Source organism: Aphis gossypii, chromosome 2 (genome assembly GCF_020184175.1).
Source record: "Aphis gossypii isolate Hap1 chromosome 2, ASM2018417v2, whole genome shotgun sequence".
NCBI classification, from domain to species: Eukaryota; Metazoa; Arthropoda; class Insecta; order Hemiptera; family Aphididae; genus Aphis; species Aphis gossypii.
The window spans coordinates 22,984,164-22,992,037 of record NC_065531.1 but is presented as its reverse complement, the minus strand read 5'-3'; the positions used below and the strand labels follow the sequence as shown (position 1 = coordinate 22,992,037).

Sequence of the window (7,874 nt, the reverse complement as noted above, 5' to 3'; positions counted from 1 at the left end):
ATAATAATATTATAATACACGAAAAATAATATTAATACTTGAAAAATATATGCATTCATTTTACCAACGATTATATTGTAAGCATGCGTCAATATTTTAATGTATTATTATTATTTTATACCTACTAATACTTAATTGTAAATAATTATTAAAACATAATAATATTGCATTTTACTTGTATTTTTTTCTAAAGTCGAATAAAAGACGATATTTCTTATTTATCAAATACATCCGAAAATCGTTTCAAATAAGTTACTGAACATGAAATTTCACTGAGCCATATTCAAATGCATTATATAATGTAGCAAGCCGAAAAGAATACATCTGACGAAAATACATCTTTTGTTACAATGCACGTATGTTGTACCTAAACCGAGAGGTCTACTACCATTCTACCGTAAAATAAGTAAGGAATGTTAATACCGTCATATTAGACGAGTAACGACGGCGTTTACATCATCCAAGATCAACGTTACCTGCAAGGTGAGAGATGATGATTATAAAATGGTTCGTAACAGTCAAAAAAAAATATTTCGTTTTTTTTTTATTATTATTATACAAGCAGTGTAATAAGTTCGTCCAAATTTGTTTTTAATAACTTGACGTCAAAATGCAATTAAGTAGCTCACAACCTTGAATACACCTAACATCCGATACACTTGTGTCAATTGTCTCTTATCGCTCGGTTGACTCCACGGAAATTGCCCCTCGTTCCATTGTACATTAGAACAATGTTCATGTCGAATTCCATTGAATCTAAGTCTACACAGAAAATGTATTTGTTCAAAACGTAGTTCATAGACGCTCAGACCAAAAGTGAAATATGGCAGTGAATTACTTAATCACGAACAATCGTTTTTGTAATAAATTTAAATTTTTATCATTTTCAAGGACCGCAGTCGGTAATATATACGTTTGAAATCGAAACGTACAATCGAAAAAAACAATCGTCGAGCGAAGTAAAAAAAAAATATAACACAATAATACGACATCAATATTGTATATTATACGATATCATTTTTAAGGTTAAATAAGGTGGTTATACAATTATCGATAGCACTACCTATATAATTATAAACTGTTGAAGTGAGTAATTTTTTTTTATTTATATAATCGTACCTATTATTATTATTTGTTGGAACGAAACAAAAATATCGAAATTGAAAAATAAAGAAACGCAACAAACTTTCATGTTGAAAAATACATACATGTATAACAACAACCGTGGCAAAGCGCCCATAAAAATTTACTGCGAAACCCAAAACACGCAAATGGACCACCGCCATTTGCTCTGAAAGTGATCCAATATTCCCGGGTCGTGCATGTATATTGTATATATATGAAATCCAAAAGCCTATAATACTGTTGTTGTTGCCACGGTAGTACAATACGGTGTGCTCTCCTCTCGGTCGGCCGAGTAAAATATTTTCGTTGGGAAAACGGTAAACATAAGGCCAGCGGATTGGACGAGGCTCGTGCGGTGCTGCACCTCGGTGATTAATTATTACATTATTGTACTCGGGCTGCAGTACGACCGCGACCGAGAAGAGGGAAAATCGGTCGTGTGGGAGTGGGCCGCCAGGAACGACGGGCTGTCGGAAGAACGCCGTTCCGAAATTAATTTAAAACCCAAGAGGGTGGTTTTTCTACGAAAAAAAACCACCCCGTCGCAAATACGCACTGTAACCCAGCGCAGGGTTGCCGATGATTCTGGGAAACGAATATCACAAAAACACACGCGCGTACGAGTCTTGTGCGTGCAGACGATAAGGAACCGTCGGCGACGACAACGTGTTCGCGTAAATAACGCAATGGCTAAAATATGAGATATTATATTTTATAGTCGTGTGTGTGTGTGTGTGTTATATACAATATAATATATATATTATATAAAGGAATATAATAACAGGACGTGTATATGTGTATGCGAATAGGGAAAAAGACCGTTTTGGCGGACGGAGATATTCTGCTGAAGAAAAAGAGAGACGGCGGCGACGTCCGGGCGCAGTAAAAACTGCCGGAGCAGGTGCCTGTCGACCAGACGAGATCTCCTCCGCCGTCGCCGCCGACGCCTCCTCTTCTATACTACCATAGCTGCCGGTGCACATGTGCTCCACGTTTATGTGAGTTTTCGTCGGCGTTTTTAAGAGGCCGACGCATTATTTCCGCCCGTACGCGGTCTCTTGATCCGTGTCTTTCACACACACACGCACTTGTATACACACCATAATACACGATAATATAATATATATAATAACATAATATAAACACATTTATATATAGTTTTGTGCTGTGGCGATGATGTCTTTTATGTGCATTGTATATACGCGTACACGACGTCGACGACGACGACGGCCGAGACTCGGACCCTTTTTATGCGCTCGTAGCCTACGTGCTGCCCTTGACCCCTGCAGCCTCGCCGCACCGCCCGAGGCCGCAATACTATACAACAGCCGTCTGCGACTGTGTACACGCGGACTTTTTGAAATAAGTCTACTCCGCGCGATCCGTTTCAGCTTTCTCGTCGATTTTCCAAACCGTCCGAGGTTATATATATACATACGGATTCTATAATTATTATTGCGGTAGCGTATAATAATAGCGTATATCATAAAAAACATATTCGCTCGAATCTTACACTAATTTCAAAATATTTTCGTTACCTACGGGTATGGACAAATATCCTCATGACGATGTGTCATCGGTGGCATTGACGTTTAACGATTTTTGACTGCGAAAATCATAAATCTGCAAGTCGGCGTAACAAACGTGTTATACAAAATATAATGGTTATTTGTCACCGGCATAGAAAATAAAGAAAAGGTCATAGAATCAACAGAAACGATGTAAAATCTTCAATATACAATATCGTATTTCCACTGTCGCATAGTCCTACGTAAACTTTGATGTTTGATCAATATAGGATATCTAAGGAAAGTTATTAATTCTTTTCTAGAATAAAAATAAAATGAAGTAGATACAACGAGAGTGTTTAAATTAGTCCTATATTTATGAAGAGAATACATTTTTCATCTTTTATAATAATTATTATTCTCTCAATACATTCGTTAACGTCTTATAAACCGTGTAAATTGTTTTTACACTACAGTTAATCTCCCTACGTTTCAGTGAATCTATATAGTTATTACTTATTATTTTTATTAAATCAATAATTTATAATAATTGTGTGTATAGTGTACACTATATGTAATATGTATAGTGACCATGGTGCACTGACCCATACGGACTGAAAACACTTGAAAGGTCAAATGGCCATTGAATGTACGTATACGTTTAGTTGCTTTATTTTACACTGCAGGACCTACGATAGCAGTAAACTCTATGAAATAGTATATGAAGCCGCACGCAGACTACTTTTATTATGTATAAACTAAAACAGTTAACTAAACAACGGCCATGAAAATAATGAATTCAGAAATGAGACATTATATAGAAATATTTTTGAATTCATGTAGTTTATTGATTAAAATTATAATATAAAATATAAAAATGGTCAACATTTAGCAAATATCTATACTATTAGGTTAAAAGTATTAGTACTGTTAATTATTACTTTTAATTATTATTCTTTATAAACCTGTGAGTTTAGAATAACTAGCAGTATATTGTTTATAATGGCTATGACAATTAAATAGAATATAGTTAGAAAGACATATAGAAATAAAAGAACATTGTATTAAAATAAATATACATCAGCAAAATAATTGCTAAATTGTTAACCCATCGTATTTTATAGGTAATTAAATTTAAAACTATTATATGTATACTGCATGCTATATTAATCGTAATTTTTCATAGCCTTTACGGTTTTATTTATTTTTTACAATGATGTATTGAAGTATAATCTAAAGTTTCTTAGTGATGATCTGTGAATAATATACGTATATAAACGGTGATCGATCAAGTGTATAGTAGTTGGCACACTCGTTTTGTAGTGGAATGACAAACATGTACAATGGGCTTGTATGCAAGTCTGTCTATATGAGGGATTTAAAGAATTTTCAATACCAATATCGCCTGTTTTGTAAATTCGTTTTACAACGACAAAATACTATCTATAGCCCTATGTTTTAAACAATACATTATTTATTGATGATTTAGTATAAATGTCAATGACAAAACGTGTATCGAATTCGGGTTCATTTTAAAATGTATCACTAATAGTCATTAACGGGATATTCACAATGATATTAAAAAAAAAAATTTAAAAAGCAATATTATATCCATTAGGAATGTTTTCAGTAGAAGAGATTATTTTATTATAGTAACAATTGTCTATTATTTTTCAATGTTTACTTAATCACATAGTAAAATATAAGCTTTACCCATCACAGCTAGTAAGAGTAACTCACGTATATGATGTAAGTTATTAAAAAAATAAAATGTACTTGAAATTATATTTGATAGGCGTATAACAGTCAGTATTGGTACTTAATATAGTAATAAATATAATTCCACAGATAAATCATAAATTCTACCGCAGTGGAGTCAAGTCGAAACAACAATGTTCTCGAAAACATTTGTACAGCATACCTCAACTACACCGCATATTAAAATACATTGATGATAAAATGATAAAATAAACAGTATACGGTTCGAAAGAGAGTATGCTTGAACGTTTTTTTATTTTTATTATTATTATTTAGAAATCAACTTATTCGAGTTGTGCTGGCGTGTACCTCTATATAATTAAAAAAGAAGATCGGTGTTGCTCTTGCACCGGCGCGCGACGTCTACAATTACGAAATTTCAAGTCTAATATACTTGACGGTCTTTACCAAAATTACCAAAATAAATGTACCACACACACACTACACACAAACTCACACATCATACACATAATATTATAATATTATAAATGTATAACATCAAAGCCCGTCAGTCTGTGCGCACGCGCGCCCGTGTGTATGTGTGCATTATATTTTATGTGTGTGACGACTTTCACTTTCGGTCGGCCCCATAACCGTCAATTACAATCCCCCCCATCTTCCGCACGGTCGTTTCAATTACCGACAATAGCCCACACGACTGATCTACGTATAGGTATTATATAGGTATGAACAAAAAAAGAACCAAAATAACAGTTTCATATATGTGTATATAGATACCTGCACTATTATGAGTACATATAATATGTACACCTTTATGTGTATGGTATATAATTTTTTTTCTCTCTTTTCTTCCAAACAATGCCAGGAGCGGATTTATCCCGAGCGCACATAGAGAAGGCATTTGTATAGCTGCTCCGCTGTACCTATATACCTCTCTATATGTGTACGTGTGCGAGTGTGTGTAGGATATATAATATAATAATTCTGTTGGCAGCCGGATTCGGAGTCAGCGCACACCGCCAAGGACAAAGCCTTGAACCTCGCCGGGCCACCAGACGACCGCCGCCGCCGCCGCCAATACTTGTCAGCATTCCAACAATGCGATATGTATATTATATTTTTTTATTTTTCATTATATCATTACTATTTTCTCGTTTTTTCATTATTATAGCTATTATATAATAATAATATATAATACGTGTAAATCTCACCGCCGTGCATGAGTTTTGCGAGATCGACAAATGCCGTTTCGACCGCGAGTCCCGGGAATTATGTTTTTATCTCGTCCCCGGTGCGCGCCGGCGCCGACGCTGGACGGGCGCCAATGCTTGTATTCGACGCGCGCGCACGTATTGCGCGCGGCAAAGTTTGCGCGGAGGATTTCGACGGACCACTGCAGAAGGGGAAAGAACATCACAATATCCGTCCGTCTTCGGAGCAGACGACGCGATTCCGAGCACACGGTATTCGGAAAACGTGGTTTTCGCACTAAATCTCATTTGTCCGCATGCGCAGGGTGATTAACCAAGCACGTGCATCCCCTTTATTCGATTAACAAATACATTCATTTTAATTATGGTTTTTGGAGTTTATAAATGTACTCAAAAACCATGTTATCAAATCAGCGAGATTTTTGTGTACTATTTAACGAGTCAACGTTTATAGTTAGTAAAAATGGTGAAAATATAATAAATACTAGACATCTAGACTTAATACTACAATATATATCTTATAATTCCTTAAAAACTTTTTATAAGAACTATATTATAAACATTTTTATAACCAAAAAACAACTCGATCAAATTTTGAATTAAATACATCAAGATTTTAGATTTTAAAAAACAATTAGGTATGTTCTAAATAATTTCAAATTAAAATTGGAGATTCTCGTTGGAAAAAAAGAAATTGTATCACCACAGGGCACACGTTAAGTACTATGAAAAATTTCAACAACTTGGAAATATTGTTTTTAAGTATATTTAAAAATTCAAAAAAATCAGAATTTGAAAAAATCAATTATCAAATTGAATAAAATGGGCGTAAGCACGCTTGGTGAATCACGGTGTATATATAATATGTATTTATCCCTAGCCCCTGGGTAACATATTATGTTTTCTAAAAAGACGATCGATGTGTTTACACAAGAGCACATATTATATATACGCACTCACTATAAGTATATTTTCCGTGCTATATACCTACCACATACCTGTGACCTGCCTACACCTATACCGGCTACCTACCCGCCTGAACTACTATCATAATATAATAATATTGGTAAATGTGTACATACGTGACTAGCAGCGGGTGAACAGAGTTCCGTTCATTTGTTCGATTCTCGAATGCACACGATGAGGGTAAATAATAATATTCATGAGGTTTTTATATTGTCCGTTACAATTTTGGCCGATCATAATACCCTGGGTATCGCTTTTCAAAATGGTATTTTTGTGTATGCAGAAAATAATATGTTCTACGTTCGACCAGACTGAACACGATCGAAACATGGGTCGTTTGTACCTACACATCACACGCGTAACTGTGACAGGTAGTACACTTATCCGACCAAGTGAGATGATTTTAACCTAATTCGGATAGGATAGTAGAGATGTGTACTGGATTTCAAAAAATAAAATAATAATCATATTTTACCGGTCGATATTTAAAGCACCGTCCGAGTCTAGAGCCCGCAGTAGTAACGTCTCTGGAGAAGGTCGATTATTATTATTATTATTATTGACTATATAAAAACGTGTACCTACTTAAGAACAAAAACGATTTTAGATCTGAAAAAATATCGCTTTTTCAGTACTTCCACACATACCTATTTACATACAATGGTCAGTGGAAAAAGGATATGCGTAAGGCCTCAAATAAACTTTTAACAGCTTTCCTATCACGGTGAGACGTATTATTGACATTCTCGATCTAGTACAAGATACATTATGATATTATTATATCAGCCAACGACAAAATACTTATTACTTTGTAAATGCATTAAACATATTACAATATACAATTTAAAGTCTCATACTATAATAATTGTAAATTCGTTTTTAATATTGTTCATTAAATCAAATGTATCAAAGATATCATAATGTTTAATGGCGTCGTAATCATACCATTATTATATATAGTCGAAAGAAAATAATCTGAATTCCAAAAACACTAAAACAGTAATTTGAAAATGTAAAAACAAACATTAGTTTTAATTTATCGAGTTCATGGATTATAAACTGGCAAACTGAACCAGATAAAGTCGTCAAATTCTTGGAAGTAGTCCATATTATTGAAAACATCAACGCAAGTAAATTGTCTATAAAAATTGTTTTGAAACCTTGAAACCCGTAACAATTCAACATTAATAAAACAAACGAGTCAGAATGCTTAAGTTTTTATTATTATAACTTGTAAATTAATTTTTTGGTACTTTGGAGCAAATCCAAAGAGCTGACGTAATTCTAATAAGTATAATAACCTTAGATTTCAAAATACGAACTATACCTATATAGTACAACAAAT

At 34.0% G+C, this 7,874-nt stretch overlaps 1 long non-coding RNA gene across 2 annotated transcripts; it reads left to right on the top strand.

Annotated features, from left to right (window-relative positions):
• The first annotated feature begins 3,187 nt into the window (after nt 1–3,187).
• Nucleotides 3,188–7,374, top strand: LOC126550135 (uncharacterized). 2 transcript variants are annotated; one of them, XR_007604182.1, is made up of 5 exons: nt 3,188–3,282; nt 4,482–4,626; nt 5,347–5,459; nt 5,524–5,815; nt 7,162–7,374. It is a non-coding gene; the product is annotated as an uncharacterized LOC126550135 (long non-coding RNA). The 2 variants fall into 2 exon arrangements; XR_007604181.1 differs by lacking the exon at nt 7,162–7,374 and having other exon boundaries at nt 5,524–6,030.
• Nucleotides 7,375–7,874: the final 500 nt, after the last annotated feature.